General features: G+C 45.0%; 1 non-coding gene across 1 annotated transcript; it reads left to right on the forward strand.

The window, feature by feature from the left end:
- The first annotated feature begins 3690 nt into the window (after positions 1-3690).
- LOC123462467 lies at positions 3691-3794 on the forward strand. The gene has a single exon (XR_006638289.1). It is a non-coding gene; the product is annotated as a U6 spliceosomal RNA (small nuclear RNA).
- Positions 3795-20558: the final 16764 nt, after the last annotated feature.

A 20558-nucleotide genomic window follows, 5' to 3' on the forward strand; every position in this document is an offset into this window, starting at 1 on the left:
GACTCAGAACCGACTTCTGTCTGTTGCCTAGTCTTTTCCTACCTCTCTCCCTTCATGTGCTATACAGCACTGATGCTGGCCATACTTGATAGGCCTCTGCCTGGAATGTTCCCTATATTTGCATGCCCAGCTCTTCTTATTATATGTCGGCTTAAATGCCTCCTGTCCATGGAGAACTTCCTTGATCACCATCCAATAGGTTCTCATCCTTTACCCCATATGACACCATCCTAGGGGGTTTCCTTCATAACACTTCGCTTTTGTCAACTTGTATTTGAGAACCTCTATATGTATAGACAATATACTATGATCACGATGCCCTCCCAGAACCTCCCTTTATCCCCCCTCCCAACTCACCCCCCCCCCCACTGAATCCCTTCTTTCTAACGAGTCTCTTTTCTATTTTGATGTCAACATTTCCCCCCTCCTGTTACGCAGGTCTTGTGTGAGTAGCATCAGCCACTGTGAGATCATGAATTCCACAACCAGACAGTATTATAAGCACTCCTCCCCTTCATTTGGCTCTTATGTTCCTTCCATCACCTCTTCCACAACGGTCCCTGAGCCTTGGAGGGTGTGATAGAGATGTCTCACTTAGGGCTGAACACTCCACTGTCACTTCTTCTCAACACTTTGGTGCGTTTTGAGTCTCCTCAGTGGTCACCACCATCTGAAAAGAGAAGCTTCTCTAACCAAAAGTGAGAGGAGCTTTAACACATGAGCATAAACCTAAGTGTTTAGAGGGCAGTTTGGTGGGCATGATCTATCCATTTAGCCTGACAACAGCAGTGGTTTTCCCCCAGGACTCATGACCTCCCGGCCACATAAACTTTTCACTGGGTTTTTAGTACCAGGTAGAAATTCCCTTCCATGGAGCAAACCTCCGATCCAGAGAGCAGTGGGTCCCCGTCCACCCCCTCCCCCACCGCCTCACTCCACTATTGCAGACGTGACACCATTGCACCATTTGGTATATGTGTCCTGGCTGGCCAGTTGTTGGTTAATTGATGGTTTTTCTTCCCACCCAGGCTCTATAGCTCTTTCTAGCATCTTGATAGCTGGTCAACAGCTCAGCCCCATCTTGATTTCCCATTAACCTGCAGCCCAAGCACTCCATCTCACTTATTGCCACCTGGAAGTGACTTGTTGAACAAGTTATTTGTCAGTAATGTAGTTCCTCTGAATTCGCCACTGTGTCCCCAGTTGCAGACAAGGTCTGATAGGTACGCAGTGGTGATTAATAAACCTTCCTGAGTGACTGAATTTCTCTGTTTGGATAAGTCAATGGACACAGGGCTCAAAGGCAAGAGCCAGTCACTAGGCAGTATAGAGGCATCTAGTCTCTGCTTTGAACACAGAGGGTGGCAAGTCACTCAGCCTCACTGGGTGAATGGGCCATTTCAGGCTCCTTGGCTCCAGGATCGTCTTTCTGTGTGGTTGTTTTCAGTTGAGAGCGGAGCATTGAATGGGCGAATGGGCATTTTCTGTTTTACTCCTCCGAGTTTGAACCTCGGAAGGAATGGGAGTAAGTTAGAGGCATTTATTCTCGAAAAGATGATCAGGAGCTGCCTGCGAAGGTTCTAGAATGCAAAGCATGGAGGACTTCATGCTATAGTGCAGATATCAACTCTTGTCTGCGAGAACATATATATATATATTTTTGTTGACCTGTGGTCCAATGAATATTTATAGGATAGGACAATTAGATTATTAGTGAACAAAGACTATAACATATACCACGTAACAGTTTGGGCTTTAGTTTCCAAGGAACTTAAGCAAAGCTGCAGGGAGAAGCTGAAAGCAACGAGTAGGTAAAAGGTCTCTGGGTGCCTCTTCCCCTGGGGGGGGCCCGGGCTGCTCTTCCACTCTGCATTAATGAAAGCCTCGCCCTCACTCTTATTCAACATCCACTGGTTCAGGAAACCTAGAAAGCAGGTTCCTGAGGCGAGGCGACTGTGCTGCCGTTTCCAGTTTCAACAGGGCGCCGCGTGTTAGTATCTTTTCCATGGCGGGGCAATGTGGAAGGCAGGGGAACGTGCTGGGCACAGAGCAGGTGTGAACGCAGAGCGGTACGCTCAAGGGCTGGGTCTGGACACTGTCTTTTGGGAAACATAAAAATCAAGGCTGCGGGCTGGAGAGATGGCTTAGCGGTTAAGCGCTTGCCTGTGAAGCCTAAGGACCCCAGTTCGAGGCTCGGTTCCCCAGGTCCCACGTTAGCCAGATGCACAAGGGGGAGCATGTGTCTGGAGTTCATTTGCAGAGGCTGGAAGCCCTGGCGCGCCCATTCTCTCTCTCTCCCTCTATCTGTCTTTCTCTCTGTGTCTGTCACTCTCAAATAAATAAATAAAAATTATTAAAAAAAAATCAAGGCTGCTAATTAAAAATAAGAACAATCTAGCACTTGGGAGGCAGAAGTAGGAGGATCGCCATGAGTTCGAGGCCATCCTGAGACTACACAGTGAATTCTAGGTCAGTCTGGGCTAGAGTGAGATCCTGCCTGAAAAAAATAAAAACAAACAAACAAACAAACAAACAAATCCAAGAAATTCAATCCCATAGAAATTCTTCAGAGAAAGCAAGATGTGGCTTTCAATAATTTTGGAGCACTAGCAGTTTTGATCAAAAAGGTATGAGTTGTACTGATGTAGTTTCCTGATATCATTGCTTATTTCTTGCACAGTGTGCCTGCAACCTGCCCCATCACGTTGTATATGCCCAGTGGGATTTTTTTCCCCCTTCTGGAGACAAAAATATTTTACAAAAACACGACCTTAATCCCAGCACTCAGGTGACAGATGTAGGAGGATCGCTATGACTTCAAGGCCAGCCTGAGACTATATAGTGAATTCCAGGTCAGCCTGGGCTAGAGCAAGACCCTGCCTTGAAAGCAAAAAAAAAAAAAAAAAAAGAAAAAAAGAAACAAAAAATACTTGTCAGAGGATCCCTGTCTCTTCTCTCTGTCTCTCCAGAAAGTCTTTAGTTTTTCGTGTGTGTGTGTGTGTGTGTGTGTGTGTGTGTGTGTGCGTGTGTACACATGTTCACATGCTCCTGGAGGCCTGAAGATAACCTTGTGTGTCATCCTCAGGAATGCCATCACTTCCTTTGTGACAAGGTTGCTCATTGTCCTGGAGCTCCTCACTTAGGCTAGACTGGCTGACCAGGGAGACCCAAGGATCTTGCTGTCTCTGCCTCCCAAGCCCTGGGATTATGAGCACCCGCTAACATCTCCCACATTTATGTGGGCAGTGGATCTGGGAATAAGACTCAGGTCTTCATGCTTGTATGGCGAGCAATGCACCCCACCCCCAAAGTTTTAGCTTTAGTTTTTTTTGTGTGGGGGTGGAGTTCGAGGTAGTGTCTCCTTCTAGGATAGGCTGACCCAGAATTCACTGTGTAGTCTCAGAGTGGTCTCGAACTCATGATGATCCTCCTACCTCTGCCTCCCAAGTGCTTATTCCAAGTGATTAAAGGCATGTGCCACGGTGCCCGGCATTTTTTGTTTTTGTTTTTTCAGTTTTAGTTTTTAATGAACTCATAAGCAAAAAGCTCTAGTTTCAAAATAAAACAAAATCCTAGATCATATGGAGGTTTAGAGTGATTATATTTATCTAAGCAACATACACACATGTTCAGTTGTAAGATATTCACCAAATTTCTGTGATAAATATGCTTTTTAAAAATATCAGGCTAGTGCTTACTTTGGCAGCACATACACTAAAATTGGAACAATATAGAGATTAGCATGACCCCTGCACAAGGATGACATGCAAATTTGTGAAGTGTTCCATATTTTTAAATTAAATTATATATGTATAATTTTTAAAACCATATTTTATTTATTTATTTATTTATTTGAGAGAGAGAGAGAGATGGGGGAAGTGGCATATGGAGAGAATGGGTGCACCAGGGCCTCTAGCCACTGCAAATGAACTCCAGACACATGCACTGCCTTGTGCATCTGGCTTACATGGGTCCTGGAGAATCGAACATGGGTCCTTAGGCTTTGCGGGCAAGCACCTTAACCACTAAGCCATTTCTCCAGCTCTATACATATAAATTTTAAGGAATATTGGTATTTGATATTATCCTTAATACTGAAGTAAGTATCACTCTTACTAACTAATCATTAGTTTATTTGTTGTTTGTATAAGTCTTCAACTTTCTAAATTGTAACTGATTCTCATTACTAGGTAAAATGCAAATGTAATAGCAAATAAAGGCTCATCAAAATGTTTTCTGAACAATACATCACTAGCTTTAATCTAATATTATATTGTGAATATGTTTTACCTAATTTTTCAATAATATGTTACTCACTTTTTGATAAATAAATTTAAAAAATAAAAAATAATGGGTTGGAGAGATGGCTTAGCAGTTAAGCACTTGCCTGTGAAGCCTAAGGACCCCTGTTCAAGGCTTGATTCCCCAGGACCCACGTTAGCCAGATGCACAAGGGGGCACACGTGTCTGGAGTTTGTTTGCAGTGGCTGGAGACCCTGGTGTGCCCATTCTCTCTCTCTATCTGCCTCTTTCTCTCTCTGTCTGTCGCTCTCAAATAAATAAATAAGAATAACAAAAAATATTAAGGAAAAAATCAGGCTAGCTGGGTGTGGTGGTGCATGCATTTAAATCCCAGCATTCAGGAGGCAGAGGTAGGATGGCCATGAATTCAAAGATTATCTCTATCTCTATCTCTATCTCTATCTCTATCTCTATCTCTATCTCTATCTCTACTATCTCTAATCAATCAATCTATCTATCTATCTATCTATCTATCTATCTATCTATCTATCTATCTATCAGACTAAGGAGATGTTTCAGCCGATAAAAATATGAGGGCCTACCAGGCATGATGGGGCACGCCTTTAATCCAAGCACTCAGGAGGCAGAGTTAGGAGGATCACTGTGAGTTCAAGGCCAGCCATAGTGAATTCAAGATCAACCTGGGCTAGAGTGGGACCTTACCTTGAAAAACCAAACCAAACAAACAAACAAACAAACAAAAAACAAATCCAAGGAGGGCCTGAGAGGGCCAAATTTGATTCCCTATTACTCTGGTAAAAAGCTGGGAATCTCGGCAACTCCAGTCCTGTGGTAGGGTATGGGGTGGAAAGTAGAGACTGGAGAACTAATGGGCTCACTGACAGAATGTGGTGGGCAGCTCCACATTGAGGAAGACACTCCATCTCAAGGAAATATGCAGAGGGCCAGAGAGAAGGGCACCTGGGCTTCTCTGACCTCTGTACTTGTGTGCATATAGTGAGCGCATCTTCACACACACACACACACACACACACACATCACATCTCACACCACACCACACCATGTAACACACACACCCCACACTACAGAAGAATGTTATAGTGTTAATGTAGTCATAAGAATAATCTATGTTTTCCTTTTAAAAAAACCCCATTTTGTTTTTATTTATTTATTTGAAATAAAGCAGAGAGAGGCAGATAGAGAGAGAATGGTGCGCTAGGGCCTCCAGCCACTGCAAACAAACTCCAGATGCATGCACTACCTTGTGCATTTGCTAACATGGGTCCTGGGGAATCGAACCTTGGTCTTCTGGCTTTGCAGGCAAGTCCTTTAACCACTAAGCCATTTCTCCAGCCCCAAGTCTTCACTTTAGTTGCTGTGGCTTCTAGCACAGCGAAGCAGGCAGCGTCGTTCATGTGCTCAAGCACTGGAGTCTTGGGGAACTACCATATCGGCTGGGTTACAAAGAGAAACCGACCATTTAAAGAATACTTTACAGGAACAACTTGCAACTCCCAGAGGAAAATCCTTAAGAATGCAAAGTCGTGAGCATTTGCAACTATCACCACCGTGGCCAAAGACGACTCAGGCCAACTCTCCTGAAATGAGATTTCAAAGCAGTGTAATACAAAATAAAAATTGTTAACAACCGGGCTGGAGAGATGGCTTAGCGGTTAAGCGCTTGCCTGTGAAGCCTAAGGACCCCGGTTCGAGGCTCGGTTCCCCAGGTCCCACGTTAGCCAGATGCACAAGGGGGCGCACGCGTCTGGAGTTCGTTTGCAGAGGCTGGAGGCCCTGGCGCGCCCATTCTCTCTCTCTCTCTATCTGCCTCTTTCTCTCTCTGTCACTCTCAAATAAAAGAAAACAAAAAAAAAACCCTTTAAAAAAATTGTTAACAACAACAAAAGTTGGCATAACATGGTATTTCTCCATCAGTTGGAGTCCACCATTTACTAAACTTTTCTCCTTGAAGAAAAATGCAGTAGAAACCCGACCCTGCCACATGTGTCACTGTCTCAGCTAATCTTTACAAGTCACGGCGGTGACGCCTCAGGACACAGCACCACCATGGTCGTTTGTACTGAAAGTAAGTTCTCTCTCTCTCTCTCTCTCTTTTGTTTGGTTTTTTGAGGTAGCATCTCACTCTAGCCCAGGCTGACCTGGAACTCACTGTGTAGTCTCAGGCTGGCCTTGAACTCACAGCGACTCTCCTACTTCTGCCTCCCGAGTGCTGGGATTAAAGGTGTGTGCCACCATGCCTGGCCTTGTTCTCACTTGTACTTGAGTTGTCTTACACGTACATGATGCGTTTTGATCATAATCCCCTCTCGTTATTTTCTTTTGTCCTCTCCCCCATGCCTCTTCTATATGACATAGTCTTCCTTTTCAATGAGTTCTTCTAGTCTGATGATTTTTTTTCCCTTCCATCATCCATGATGACATGTTAATGGACACAAGATTGTGCAGGTAGCAAAAGCCGCTGGGAGGCCATGAACGTGGTGGCTGCTTCATGTCAAGAAAACAGTGTCTCATAGCACTCCGCCCCATCCTCTAGCTCGCACATTCTGAAATAAGTTTCTTCCACCAAGTAAATGGTTGTCCTCAGCCACTGGCTAGTGGACACAGGAAGAGGAACTAGATTTCCTAAGGCTGGGGAGAAATGAACGCTGGGCCACTCCTCCTCTCTTCTTATGGTCCCTAGAAACTCTTAGAAACATCTGGGTTACTCTTGCTTTTGCCAGCTTGCTCCCTGTGCCAGTGCCCACTGGAAGACGCTGCCTGTTCCATGGCTTTCTGCTTTGGCATTGTGCAGTCAGTGTGTAGTCACGTTGGTGGTTCCAGCTCATGAATAGCTGCTTTCTGTACATGTAACCTTGAGCTGCCTCAAAGCACAGCCCACAACCATAGTCTAAGTACCTGGACAATGCTTCAGGAAACCCCCATGCAAAACTTCAGGAGGAGAGGTCGTCTTCTCTCCAGTAGTCTTTTCACGTTTTTTGTTTCTTTTCTTTGCTCTCTTTTATTTTTTTTCTCAATTTTTATTAACATTCCATGATTATAAAAAATATCCCATGGTAATACCCTCCCTCCTTCCACTTTCCCTTTGAAATTCCATTCTCCATCATATCCCCTCACCATCTCAATTAGTCTCTCTTTTATTTTGATGTCATGTCTTTTCCTCCTCTTATGATGGTCTTGTGTAGGTACTGTTAGGCACTATGAGGTCATGGATATCCAGGCCATTTTGTGTCTGGAGGAACATGTTATAAGAAGTCCTACCCTTCCTTTGGCTCTTACATTCTTTCCGCCACCTCTTCTGCATTAGACCCTGAGCCTTGGAAGGTGTGATCCAGATGTTACTTAGTACTCCAGTCACTTCTTTCCAGCACTATGATACCTTCTGAGTCATCCCAAGATCACTGCCATCTGAAAAGAGAAGATTCTCTACTAAAAGTGAGAGTAGCGTTAATATAAGGGTATGAATATTAAGAGAAGTGCTTACTGGGCAGTTTGATAAGCATAGTATACACATTTTTCCAGACATCAGCCGATGTTACACCCCTAGGGCTCATGACTACCCCTGTTTTAAGTTTTCAGTATCAGGGATGTATTCCCTCCCATGGAGCGGGCCTCCAGTCCAGTTGGAGGGCAGTTGGTTTCCACCATGACAAATGTGCCACTATTGCACCTATTGGCTCATTTGGCCTGGCTAGCCAATTATAAGGCTTGCAGTGTCCACTGTTGAGTATCTTCACTGGTGGTATCTCTTTCTCCCATTGAACTGCATGCAGAATGGCTTCTTTCAGCTTTCTGTCAGCTGGTCTACATGGAGGAGGTTATCAGCTCAGGTCCAGCAGGATTTCTCAGTGGCCTTGCAGCCCACGTATGTGGAGTCTTCAGCAATACTTTGCTCTCTTTTAGTTTTGCCACCTTTAGCTCTTGTCATGACAGGCTGTTTCTAGTAAAACACATGAAAACAGATGAGGCATTGTGGTACACGCCTGTAATATCTGCACTTAGATATAGGAGGCAGGAGGATCACTGTGAATTTGAGGCCAGCCTGGTAAACATAGCCAGGCAGGCCAGCCGGGGATATATTGCATGTCTCCATCTCAGAAATCCCAAACACAAGACACAAAACTAGCAAACAGGGGCTGGAGAGATTGCTCAATGGCTAAGACACTTGCCTGCAAAGCCTAACAACATGGGGTTCAGTTTCCTAGTATCCACATAAAGCCAGAATTTTTTTTTGGAGTGGCTGGTGGCCCTAGTGTGCCCAATCTCTCTCTTTCTTGCAAGCAAGCAAGCACACAAATGAATAAATGTTTTTCAAAAACTAGCAAACAGGGCTGGAGAGATGGTTTAGCGGTTAAGTGCTTGCCTGTGAAGCCTAAGGACCTCAGTTCGAGGCTTGATTCCCCAGAACCCACGCGTCTGGAATTTGTTTGCAGTGGCCGGAGGCCCTGGTGTGCCCATTCTCTCTGTCTACCTGCCTATTTCTGGATCTCTCTCTCAAATAAATAAATAAATAAAATATTAAAAAAAACCCCTAGCAAACAAGTCTCCACCTCCCCCAAACCCAAGTAAGCAAGCATCAGAACGTATCCTAGAATGCTGGGGATATAGCTCAGTGGTAGAGTGTTTGCCTTGCAAGCCTAAGATGTGGGTTCAATCCTCGGTACCACAAAAAAAAAAAAAAAACAATGAAAAATATATTCTAATGACCGATCGCATGTCACCTTGTCGCTCTGCTCAGTAACTGGTGTGCACTGAAGCTAGCCCACTGGGCAGAACCACTGAGGTTTTATCTTTGCTGTGTGGTATATGTTGCTTTGCCTTGTTGTCTCTATGCTTTTAAAAAAATTATTTTTATTTATTTATTTGCAAGGGGAGAGAGAGAGAGAGAGAGAAAGAGAAGAGAGACAGACACACAGAGAATGGGCACACCAGGGCCTGTAGCCACTGCAAACGAACTCCAAATGCATGTGCTCCTTATGCATGTGCTCCTTGTGTATCTGGCTTATGTGGGTCCTGAGGAATTGAGCCTGGGTCCTTTGGCTTCATGGGCAAATGCCTTAGCTACTAAGCCATCTCTCCAGCCCATCTCTATGCTTTCTTTCTTTCTTTCCTTCTTTCCTTCTTTCTTTCTTTCTTTCTTTCTTTCTTTCTTTCTTTCTTTCTTTCTTTCTTTCTTTCTTTTTTCTTTTGGTTTTTTGAGGTAGGATCTCACTCTAGCTCAGGCTGACCTGGAATTCACTATGTATTCTCAGGGTGGCCTTGAACTCACAGTGATCCTCCTACCTCTGCCTCCTGAGTGCTGGGATTAAAGGCTTGCACCACCATGCCTGGCCTTCTCTATGCTTTTTGACCAAACTAAAATCAAAGTGATAACCGAAAGGAATGGCCCAATATGCATTAGGAAGTTATCTGGCTTAATGTCAATGTGTATACAATTTTTCCTATGCACATATCCAATTCTGCAGATCATCTGGTCAGCTAATGTAAGTACCATTTTCATTGTGAATCTCCTTGGACAGAAATTGAAGAGGTCCTCAAGGCTAGGTCCTGGAAGATCCAAGACTGGTACATCATAATTTTCTCTTGTCCTTCCTACAACATATAGGGGATCCCAAGCCCACACTGAAGACTCGTAGAGCGGTTGCGCTCGCAGAGCAGCTGAGATTCTAGCTCTGCCGCCACTTCCTTGCCATTATTGATGTTAATTGTCAGGCAAATGGTGGCCTTCTCTTGTGTTTCAGGACCAGAATCAGACAGGTCAAGCCTGATCATTGCCGATCAGTCAGATTTCTTTTTGCCAAGCTGTAGTTTGTGAGGGGTTGCCCTGGTTTCTAGGCTAGGCCACTTATTTCAGGGCAACACCAAGGGCTCAAAAATGTCCCTGGAAGCTAGAGAGATGGTTTAGCAGTTAAGGTACCGAAAGTGGGTTCAATTCCTAAGAACTCACGTAAGCCAGATGCACGTGGTGATGCATGCATCTGGAGTTTGTTTGCAGCAGCTAGAGGCCCTGATGCTCTCTCTCTCTTTTTATTAAATAAATAAAAAACGTGCTTGGCTAGTGAGGGCAGTGGTACTGTTGGCATCACTGCTGTGGGCTGCAGCCTCCAGGGACTGTCACTCTGTCTCCTTCTTCCAGAGGCCATGTCTATTTACTTGAGGATTTTTCTATGTTCTACATGAAAAATAGTTATTCTATACCCTTGGCTCATGTTCCCTAAGGAAAAAAACATTAGTTCTTGGGTTTTTTTGAGGTAGGGTCTCTCTCTAGCCCAGGCTGAGCTGGAATTCACCATGTAGTCTCAGGGTGGCCTCAAACTCACAGTGATCCTCCTACCTCTGCCTCCTGAGTGCTGTGATTAAAGGCGTGCGTCACCACACCCAACATAGAATAGGCACACCAGGGCCTCCAGCCACTACAAATGAACTCTAGATGCATGTGCTTCTTTGTGCATCTGGCTTTACATGGGTCCTGGGGAATGTAACTTGGGACCTTAGGCTTTTCCAGTAAGCACTTGAACTGCTAAACTATCTTTCCAGCCTCCTAAGAAATAATTAAAATTTTTTAATTAAAATTTTTTTATGTTTAAAAATATTTATTTATTTGAGAGGGAAAGAGAGAGAGAGAGGCAGGTAGGTAGAGAATGGGTGTGCCAGGGCCTCTAGCCACTGCAAATGAACTCCAGATACATGGGCCACCTTGTGCATTTGGCTTTATGTGGGTACTGGGGAATCAAACCTTTTCCTTTAGCTTTGCTGGCAAGTGCCTTCACCACTAAGCCATTTTTACAGCCCCTAAAAGGTTTATTATTTATTTATTTATTGAGAGACAGAGAGACACTGAAAACAAACTCCAGATGCATGTGCCACCTTGTGCATCTAGCTCATGTGGGTACTGGGGCATTGGACCTGGGTCCTTTGGCTTTGCAGGCAAGTACCTTAACTGTTAAGCCATCTCTCCACCCTAAAAAAAATTTAAAAACTATATTTACTTATTTGCAAGAAAGAGAGATAAGAGAGAAGAATGGTCGCACCAGGATTTCTTGACACAGCAAATGAACTCCAGATGCATGTACCAGTTTGGGCATTGGGCTTTACACAGGTATCAGGGAATCAAACCCAGGCCATTGTGCTTTGCAAGCAAGCATCTTTAACAGCTAAGCCATCTCCCCAGCCCCTCCCTAAGAAATAATTTTACTGGAGAGAACACACTATATCTTTATTGAAAAATGTTTTGGTTTAAAGAATAGCTTATTGTATGCACACGTAATGGGTTTCCAGCTATGATACGCCTTCCACTTCCAGCAGACAATTGCCCCTGCCAGGACCACCTAGAAAGCCTGGATAAAATACAAAAGTAATGTTTGTTTGAAAGCATCTGACAGATGCCAAGCCTGCTAAGACTTGAAGGGGTAGTGCTGATCAGGAGGGCTCATTTTAGTAAGCCCATTTTTCTTTTTAAAGTGCTGCTTTCTCCTTGGAACATTCTGTGAGTTTAGATATGGGATGGTATGCCAAGAATTTGACTGGAGAGTTGACTTTCTGGACTTATGTTTCTGAAGCAATCCAGTGAACACAGAGAGACAGAAATTAGAGTTTGGATCTGCCGGGCAACAGGAAGTTAAGGTTCAAGATTGTAGACAGCCAGGAGTGAATCAAGGTCCAAAATCCTAGACGGGAGTGAATCAGCTATGGCACTGGCCTTTTATTCAAGAAAATGACTGTAGGGTAAGATGCAAAAAGTAGTGATAGAAGCTGATTAAATGGAAAGAACTCATAGGGAGTACTGAGGAGACAAACGTTTGAGTTCAGAGCACATCACGAAGGAGGAACCTTGGGAAATGTCCTAGATTCTCAATTGGGAGAGCTGAGCCCCAGGAGTGGGAGGTAAGCCAGAAACGCGGGTGCGGATGATGACATCCTGATTTGGTTTAGGTGATGTGTTTCTGTGGCGCTTGGTGGGGAGGAATAGCGTTCAAGTCCTCTGTAACTCTTCATACACAGAATTCAGATCCAATAACCAGTTATCACATGTACCTAAAAAAAATAGGCCAGAAAAAAGATTCAAGCGATGCTCCACTTATAAGAATGACTAAAGTTTAAGTTTAAAATGACAGTGATTAATTATTTAAGAAAGTAGAAATTTTCACCAAGTATAAGAATTTATATTAAAATCCAATAGAAATTCTGCAATTAAAATAAATAACTACATGAAATTAAGAATCGCACAGTCAGATTTAATAGAGATAAAAAGATTCAAGGGCTGGAGAGATGGCTTAGAAGTTAAGTATTTGCCTGTGAAACCCAAGGACCCTGGTTCGAGGCTCGATTCCTCAGGACTCACGTTAGCCAGATGCACAAGGGGGTACATGTGTCTGGAGTTCGTTTGCAGTGGCTGGAGGCTCTGGTGCGCCCATTTTCTCTCTCTCTCTCTCTCTCTCTCTCTGTTTGTTGCTCTCAAATAAATATATTTTTAAAAAGATTCAAATAAAGAGATTCCTGACCTATAGAATAGGTGACTAGAAATATCCACACTGGATCATGGAGGAAAACAAGTTGGAAAAATCCATAAAACAGCATAGGAGATGTGTAACATGGTGAGTAGACCTCTGCCTCTTCTCTCTAAACTCCACAGCACTGATGATCTGGAGGAAGGGAGGGAGGGAGGGAGCCCTGAGATGTTAGTGTTTTGTCAACTTGAGCCATCTGTTTCTAATCAGAATCATCAATGCAGAACTTGGACTCCAAAGCTGTGAGGGGCTCTTAGCTACTCTATTCTAGGAGAGGAGCCTGGAAACTTAATGCTGCTGTCAAAAGCTTCCAAAATAATCACCAACTCTGGAACTGTGGTACCACTCTGCCCCAGTCCCTGCCCCCAACCTAGTGACAATGCGAATTTATTCGCTTGCCCTCAGACACCCCAGCTTCTCTTTTCCCAACTCCAAGCTCCGTCAGAAGGGAGTCTTGGAGTCATGCGTCCCTTGCACGGAGTTGGTGCTCCATGACTGCTATTCTATCACAGCCTAGCCATTTGCAGAGCCCGGGCATCTTCAGCTCGGGTTTCCTGGGAATGCTTGGCTGTGGGTCTTGCAGCACATCAGTCCTGTCTTTGGCCACTGGGATCCACATGGAGGCTCCCGGGTGGGGAAGATGGAAAAGCCAGCCTCAGGACCAAGCCAGGCTGGAAACAGGAAAGCCACAGCAGGCCAGCCTCTGCCTGTGCCCGGATGGCTGTCTGGGATGCCTTCCTGGCACTCCTCCACACTCAGTGGTAGCTCACCTGCTCTGCAGGCCTCCACCCCAGGTTTGGGCTCTAAGGGAAGCCCCAATTTTCTCTGTGTTTCACTTCTTTCCTTTGAATTAAAAACAGAACAAAACACAAAAGTCATTCTGAATCAAGAGCATACTTAGTGACCTCTCTTGGGTGGAAGGCAAGGAGCTCACAGCCCACACTTTTAATCAATTTCTTTCCTTGAATGAAAAATAAACACAAATACCTTCCCAGGAAGGAGGATTGTGGCAGGGGAATCTGAAGAGCTCTCAAGGGCGCTTGGAACGTTCCTTAGGTGATCTTTGTCACAGGTAAACAGCACTTGCTGGCTGGCTTCTGAGCACTACGTGGGGCTCTGTGTGCCAATCAATAACCACCTTGTGCGGCCTGACACCCAAATTGAAGCGCTGCCCTCGGGCAGTCTGACACTACATAGTAAATTCCAGGTCAGCCTGGGCTAGAGTGAGACCCTACCTCAAAAACAAATCAACAGGGCTGGAGAGATGGCTTAGCGGTTAAGCGCTTGCCTGTGAAGCCTAAGAACCCCGGTTCGAGGCTCGGTTCCCCAGGTCCCACGTTAGCCAGATGCACAAGGGGGCGTACGCATCTGGAGTTCGTTTGCAGAGGCTGGAAGCCCTGGCACGCCCATTCTCTCTCTCTCCCTCTATCTGTCTTTCTCTCTGTGTCTGTCGCTCTCAAATAAATAAATAAATAAATAAATAAATAAAATATTAAAAAAAAAACAAATCAACAAACAAAAAGAGTTTTTGAGGGGCCAGAGAGATTGCTAAGTGTAATGTTAAGATGCTTTCCAGTAGCATTTAATGGCCCGAGTTCGATTCCCCAGTACCTACATAAAACAAGATGCACCAAGTGGAGCATATATCTGAAATTCGTTTGCAGTGGCTAGAGGCCCTGGCATATCCATTCTGTCAGTTTCTCTTCTCTCTCTCCCTGCTTGCAAATAAAATACATTAAAAAAATTTAATTTTGTTTTTTTTGTAGTAGGGTCTCGCTGTAGCCCAGGCTGACCTAGAATTCACTATGGAGTCTCAGGGTGGCCTCCAACTCATGGCTATCCTCCTACCTCTGCCTCCCCAGTGCTGGGAATAAAGGCGTGCGCCACCACACCCGGCTTTAATAAAAATATTTTTAAGAAGGACTTTGTAAGAGTTGGCCATATTGTTAACTCCTTTGCTATTTTATGTGAGTGGGAGAATTAATTATAGCTATATCTAAATGCATATGTCTTGGGTTGGATATTTTGCAACGTCTAGTAGATTTCTCAGAGTTGCTCCTAATTGTGAAGAGCACCTCCAGGGGCTCATTTGTGCCTGCCAAATGCTTGTCCTTTGCCGGAGCGTGCTACCCGGGGCTGACGCCAGAACCCTTTACCCGGAGGCTGCCCTCTCCTTCACTCACTCTGTCACTTCTGAGGAAGAAACCCAAAGAAAACTGGGAAGCCATTTAGAAGACAAGGGCGGGCTTGGAATTTCTTCTGCTTTTATTGATTTCTGCAGATGACTACTTAAAGCAGTCTTATTTTCCCAGTCGTGTTTCCTAGATATTTCTTTGTTTTCACGCTATAATAGAGCAGAAAGGGACAGGATTCTTTGCAGCAGGGGAATCCTACAATGAAGCTTCGAATACAGCCGCCTCCCCCAATACGTAGACCTGTTCAGTGCTCAAATCTGGGCCTGTGGGGGTCCCACCTCTTCCTTCTCTCAATTATGCCATGATTATTCAAGTAGCTTTTCTTACCCTGGTGACCAGGAACAGGATATGCCAGGAAAACATCCCTTCAGGATTCTCCTTCTTATTGTTATGGTAATGAGGGTGGTTCACTTTAGGACTGGGCCTAGGAGAGTCCAATGGTTGTTGAGTGAGTAAATGTTTGGCTTTTTTTTTTTTTTAACATATTTTATTTATTTATGAGAGACAGAGAATTGGTGGGCCAGGGCATCTAGCCACTGCAAAAGAGCTCTAGATGCATGAACCACCAGGTGCCTTTGGCTTACGTGGGTACTGGTGAATTGAACTTGGGTCCTTAGGCTTTGCAGGCAAGTGCTAAGCCATCTCTCCAGCCCCTGACTTGTGTTTTGAACCATCTGGGATAGGAGTTGTCAACTGACATGGATTTTAAGCAGCCATGCCTGGCTCCAGCGTCCCTGTTGGCTGTTCAGTAGATCTTAAGAATGGTCTGTGACTTTTTTTGGGGGGAGGTTGTATGTATATGTGTGTGCATGTTCGTGTGAGTGCAGGTGCACATGTGGAGGTCAAAGGACAACTTTCTGGTCTCAGGCCTTTCCTTCCACCTTATTTGAGGCAGGGTCCCTTGTTCATTTGTGCATCCCCCAGGCTAGCTGGTCTGCATGCTACAGAGAAAACTTTAGCCTGCTGGGCTTATAGAAGCTCACCATATTTACTGGCTATTTTTTTTTTTTTGAGGTAGGTTCTTGCTCTAGCCCAGGCTGACCTGGAATTCACTACGAAATCTCAGGGTGGCCTTGAACTCATGGCGATCCTCCTACCTCTGCGTCCCGAGTGCTGGGATTAAAGGCGTGCACCATCACGCCTTGTAGCTGCTGGCTTTTACATGGAGTCTGGATTACTTAGGTTGGAGCTGTAGGCTCCTTATCCACTAATCCTACTCCCCAGCCTGAATCTGTGTCTGTCTATTTATTTATTTATTTAACAGAGAAAGAGGGAGAGAGAGAGAATGGGCGCGCAGACGCGTGCGCCCCCTTGTGCATCTGACTAATGTGGGTCCTGGGGAATTGAACCAGGGTCCTTTGTCTTTGCAGGCAAAAGTCTTTACCACTAGCCATCTCTCCAGCTCTGAATCTGTATCTTTAGTAAATGTCCCGATGGGTTTGCATTCAGACCTACAGATTAGGGGAGAAAAACTGCTGTGGGAAATATGCTCTTGCCAACTTTGCAGGGAAAGTTTCTGTAAGCAGGCTTAGTTCGTTTCCCCTTTCCCTCCATGCCCATGGCCTTCCTTGATGACGCCTCCCCATGACCCCAACCCTCCTCACTGCCGCTCGGACGAGGTCTCCAGGCCAGCCCCTGGGCACTGCGGAGTCCGCTCTGGCCCAGAGTGGCTCCCACAGTTGCTGGGGAGCCCTCTGAGAGCAGCATGGCTTGGGGAGGCCCAGGGTCTCGCTCTCCGTGGACTCCTGGGGCTGATCGCTCTGGGTCAGGTGACTCGCCAGACCCCCGTGCCGTGTGAGACACGGGCGCGGGGCGAGGTGGGCAACCTGGGCTTGGCTGCGTATGTGACATCGTGCAGTCCAAAGGCCTTGCCCGGTGCAGGGCGCCTAGGCGAGCTCCTTAGGTTGTCGATGTTGCACCCTGGAGGTCAGAAGCTCCTTGCTGGATGGCACCATAGTCGCGGCCACATGCCCGCATCAGCTCACGAGGAACCGTCACCTAGCAGCGCTGTAGCCACCCGAGCACCACGGGGTCACCCATTACTCGCGTGCTGTGATGCTGGAATACGCAAACCCACGGCCCTGCCGGTCAGACAAAAGCTCAGCATGTGTAGTTATGTACAGTCTATAGGAGGTGACAGTGATCATAAGTGACTGCGTGTTTATACGCTCGTGTCATCATTCTGGAGAGAACTCTTTCTCCTTATTAGAAAATAGCTGGCTGCACCCCAGCGCCGTGTTCCGCCCACAGCAGCGGCGCGTCTCACGCTCGTGGCACCTCTGGTTGATGGGGACGCCTCCCTGTTGAGTCTGCGCCGGAGTCTCGCACCTTCTAGAATGACACAGACCTGTGCAGTGGGCAGCAGGAGCAGAAGTGGCAAAGAAATAAAAATGCAGTGGAAAGTGTTCACTTAAACTGTTTGTATGCACACAAACACATGCTGACGCAGCTCAGTGGGATGGTCCCACACCCGCCTATGGCGTGCAGGTGCTGAATGCGACTGAGCCTCCCCTCCCCCCTGCTCAGCCTACCCGGTCTCCGGTAGTTGCTGTTGTACTTTCACGTTGACATCTTCTTTTCTTTTTCTTCAAGGTAGGGTCTTGCTCTAGCCCAGGCGGACCTGGAATTCACTCTGTAGTCCCAGGGTGGCCTCGAACTCACGGTGATCCTCCTACCTCTGCCTCCCGGAAAGGCGTGTGCCACCATGCCCGGCTCACGTTGACATTTTTTAAGCTTCCTTATTTGGGAGAGAGCATGGGATATTTGCCTTTCTGTGTTTGGTTTGTTTCACCTACCCATAATATTTTTCTATTTCCATTCATTTCTCTGTCATTACAGGCTTTCATTCTTGTTCATGACTAATACTCCATTCTGTATACATGCCACATTTTCCTTACCCGCTGATGGGCACCTAGACTCACTCTATGTCTTGGCTATGGCAAATCATGTTATAAACATGAAGACATGAGTTTGGTGTGTTGATTCTATTTCCTTTGACTATATATCAAGGAGTGGGCTATTTGGAGCAAATGTTAGATCTAGTTTTAGTTTTTGAGGACCCTCCATACTGCCCCGAATTCACCATGACTGTACTCATTGATATATCCACCAACAATGTGAGGAATTGCTTTTTCTCCACATCCTCAGAAGCATTTGTTATTTTTGTTCCTTTTGATAATATCCATTGTAACTGGGGTGTGATGGTATCTCACAACTTTGGCTTTGCATCTCCCTAAAGGCTAATGATATTTTTTCACATCTTTTCTTGAATATTGACATTTATTCTTTGTGTGTGTGTGTGCGTGCGTGCGCATGCACGCTTAGGTACACATCTATGTACATTCATGAGGAGGCTGGAGATTGACATTGTCTTCCTCAGCCCTCTCCACCTATTCCTCCAGACAGGGTCTCACACTGAATTCAGAGTTCACTGATTCATCTATTCTAGCTGGCCACTAGGCCCCGGGGATCCTGAGCTTTTACATGGTTCTGGAGATCTGTATTTTTGGGTCTGCATCTTTGCATGACAAGCACTTTACCCACTGAGCGCCCTGGCTGATGTTTCTTAAATTCTGTTGGCATTTTTGCTAAGATCACAAATGGTTACCAGGGCCCTGGCATGCCTTGCAGCCACACAGTTCCAGGTAGAAGGAAAATGTGGGCATGAGGTTCCTCTTTGCTGTCATCTGCCCCCTCTCCTTTACCATCCCTCCTATCTTTTTTTAAAATATATTTTTAATTTTTATTTATTTATTTGAGAGCAACAGACAGAGAAAGAAGGAAGGAGAGGGAAAGAGAAAGAGAGGGGGGGGGGGAGAATGAGTACGCCAGGGTCTCCAGCCACTGCAAACAAACTCCAGATGTGTGCGCCCCTTGTGCATCTAAATGTGGGTCCTGGGAATCAAGCCTCGAACCGGGGTCCATAGGCTTCACAGGCAAGTGCTTAACTGCTAAGCCATCTCTCCAGTACCCATCCTTCCTATCTTTTCCCTCTCTTCCTCTTGCCCTTCCTTCTCTTTTATGCCCCTCTGTGTTCTTCTCCTTACTTTCAGGAGAAAAAAAAAATCCTTCTACCTCCCTTTCACCAGACTCAAATGTCATGCTCACCTCCAAAGCAATTAGTAGCCATGCCTATACTGGGATGATTTTGTGACCCATCATAGCTCATTTCTTGAGTCTAGAATGATATCAAAGCTCTAGTCAGCTGGGATTGAAGACAGACATGGCAGTCAAGTGGAAGCCCTATTCATTTACTAGGACTGCCACAGCAAAGGGCTACAAACGAGCTGTCTTCAGACAGTGGCAATGTACTGCCTCTGCTGCTGGAGGATGGCTGGTGTGGTCGGAGTTGGTTCCTTGTGAAAGTTGCAGGATACGTTCTTGTATGCAACCTTGTGTCAAAAAATCTCCCTCTCGTCTATTTTTAAAGCATTTTTAAATTATTTATTTATTATTTGAGAGAGAAAGAGGCAGAGCCACTGTGTATGAGACTCACTGACTCCAGTAGGACCTCTTCCTTTCGTGAGGACACAGAAACTGCACCTACTCCAAGACCTCATGTTGAGCGGTTACCTCTGCAATGACTCCGTTCCCAAGGAAGTTCACATTGAGGTGTCAAGTGTTAGGGCTACGCCATATGGATTCAGGAATACAAATAACCCATTAAAGCCAGTGTCCACCACATAAGGTAAACTGGCTGGACTGGCATTATGGTAGTGACATCAGCCATCCTACTTTCTTATTTGCATTTATCATTTCCATCGGGTCTCAAGAGGTCCCGTGCTCCTTAAATGTCAGAGAGTAATAATAATAAAATAGCAACTGGAAAAGGGTAAGATGTAGAAATTTTAGAGAGCATAAAAAATTAAAAATACCATCGCAATTATTATCATCATTATTATCAGTCCATCCATTTATATATCTCCCTACTTCCTCGCTGTAATAGAAGCAGAAAAACCACAGCCTCTCAGCTGGCAGATAGTATTAAAGCCTTCAGATAGAAATCTAAGAAGCAATAACACTGTGTAGTTACTAAACTACATGCTCATGAGGATCGTTAAGTAACTCTAATCATTTATGAAATTTAGTCTAGTGGAGTCATAAAATTGATTTTTCAAACATTTATATTCATTATTTAAACACTTATTTCCAGACTTGGCCACGGAGTACACATAGAAAAGCCAGTTTATTCATTTCAGACATTTTGGGACTATGTATATGTCAAAATTTATAAATATTTAAAAAACCTTTCAGAGCTATAAATGTTATTATGTAACATTCTTCTCTTAAATCAACTGTCTGTTTACTCCAACTTTTTATTTCATTGGAAAACTCATCCTCACTTCCAAGAAGATAAGAACATTTAAAAAAAAATCAAACCTTTTAAAATTTCACTAAGAGGCATTGCATAAAGGGAATAAAAAACAAGTCCTTGATACAGGGTTACTATGTTAATTTATTGTCATGCTTTTCAGATGTTGCTGTTGATTCTGGATCTTTCCAGTGGAGATCATGGACAATCCATCTGTGGTTAGCTAGTGATTCCCAAATAGAAAGCACCTGCCCTGTGGAGTGT

The sequence above is a fragment of the Jaculus jaculus genome, chromosome 7 (assembly GCF_020740685.1).
Source record: "Jaculus jaculus isolate mJacJac1 chromosome 7, mJacJac1.mat.Y.cur, whole genome shotgun sequence".
Taxonomy (NCBI): domain Eukaryota; kingdom Metazoa; phylum Chordata; class Mammalia; order Rodentia; family Dipodidae; genus Jaculus; species Jaculus jaculus.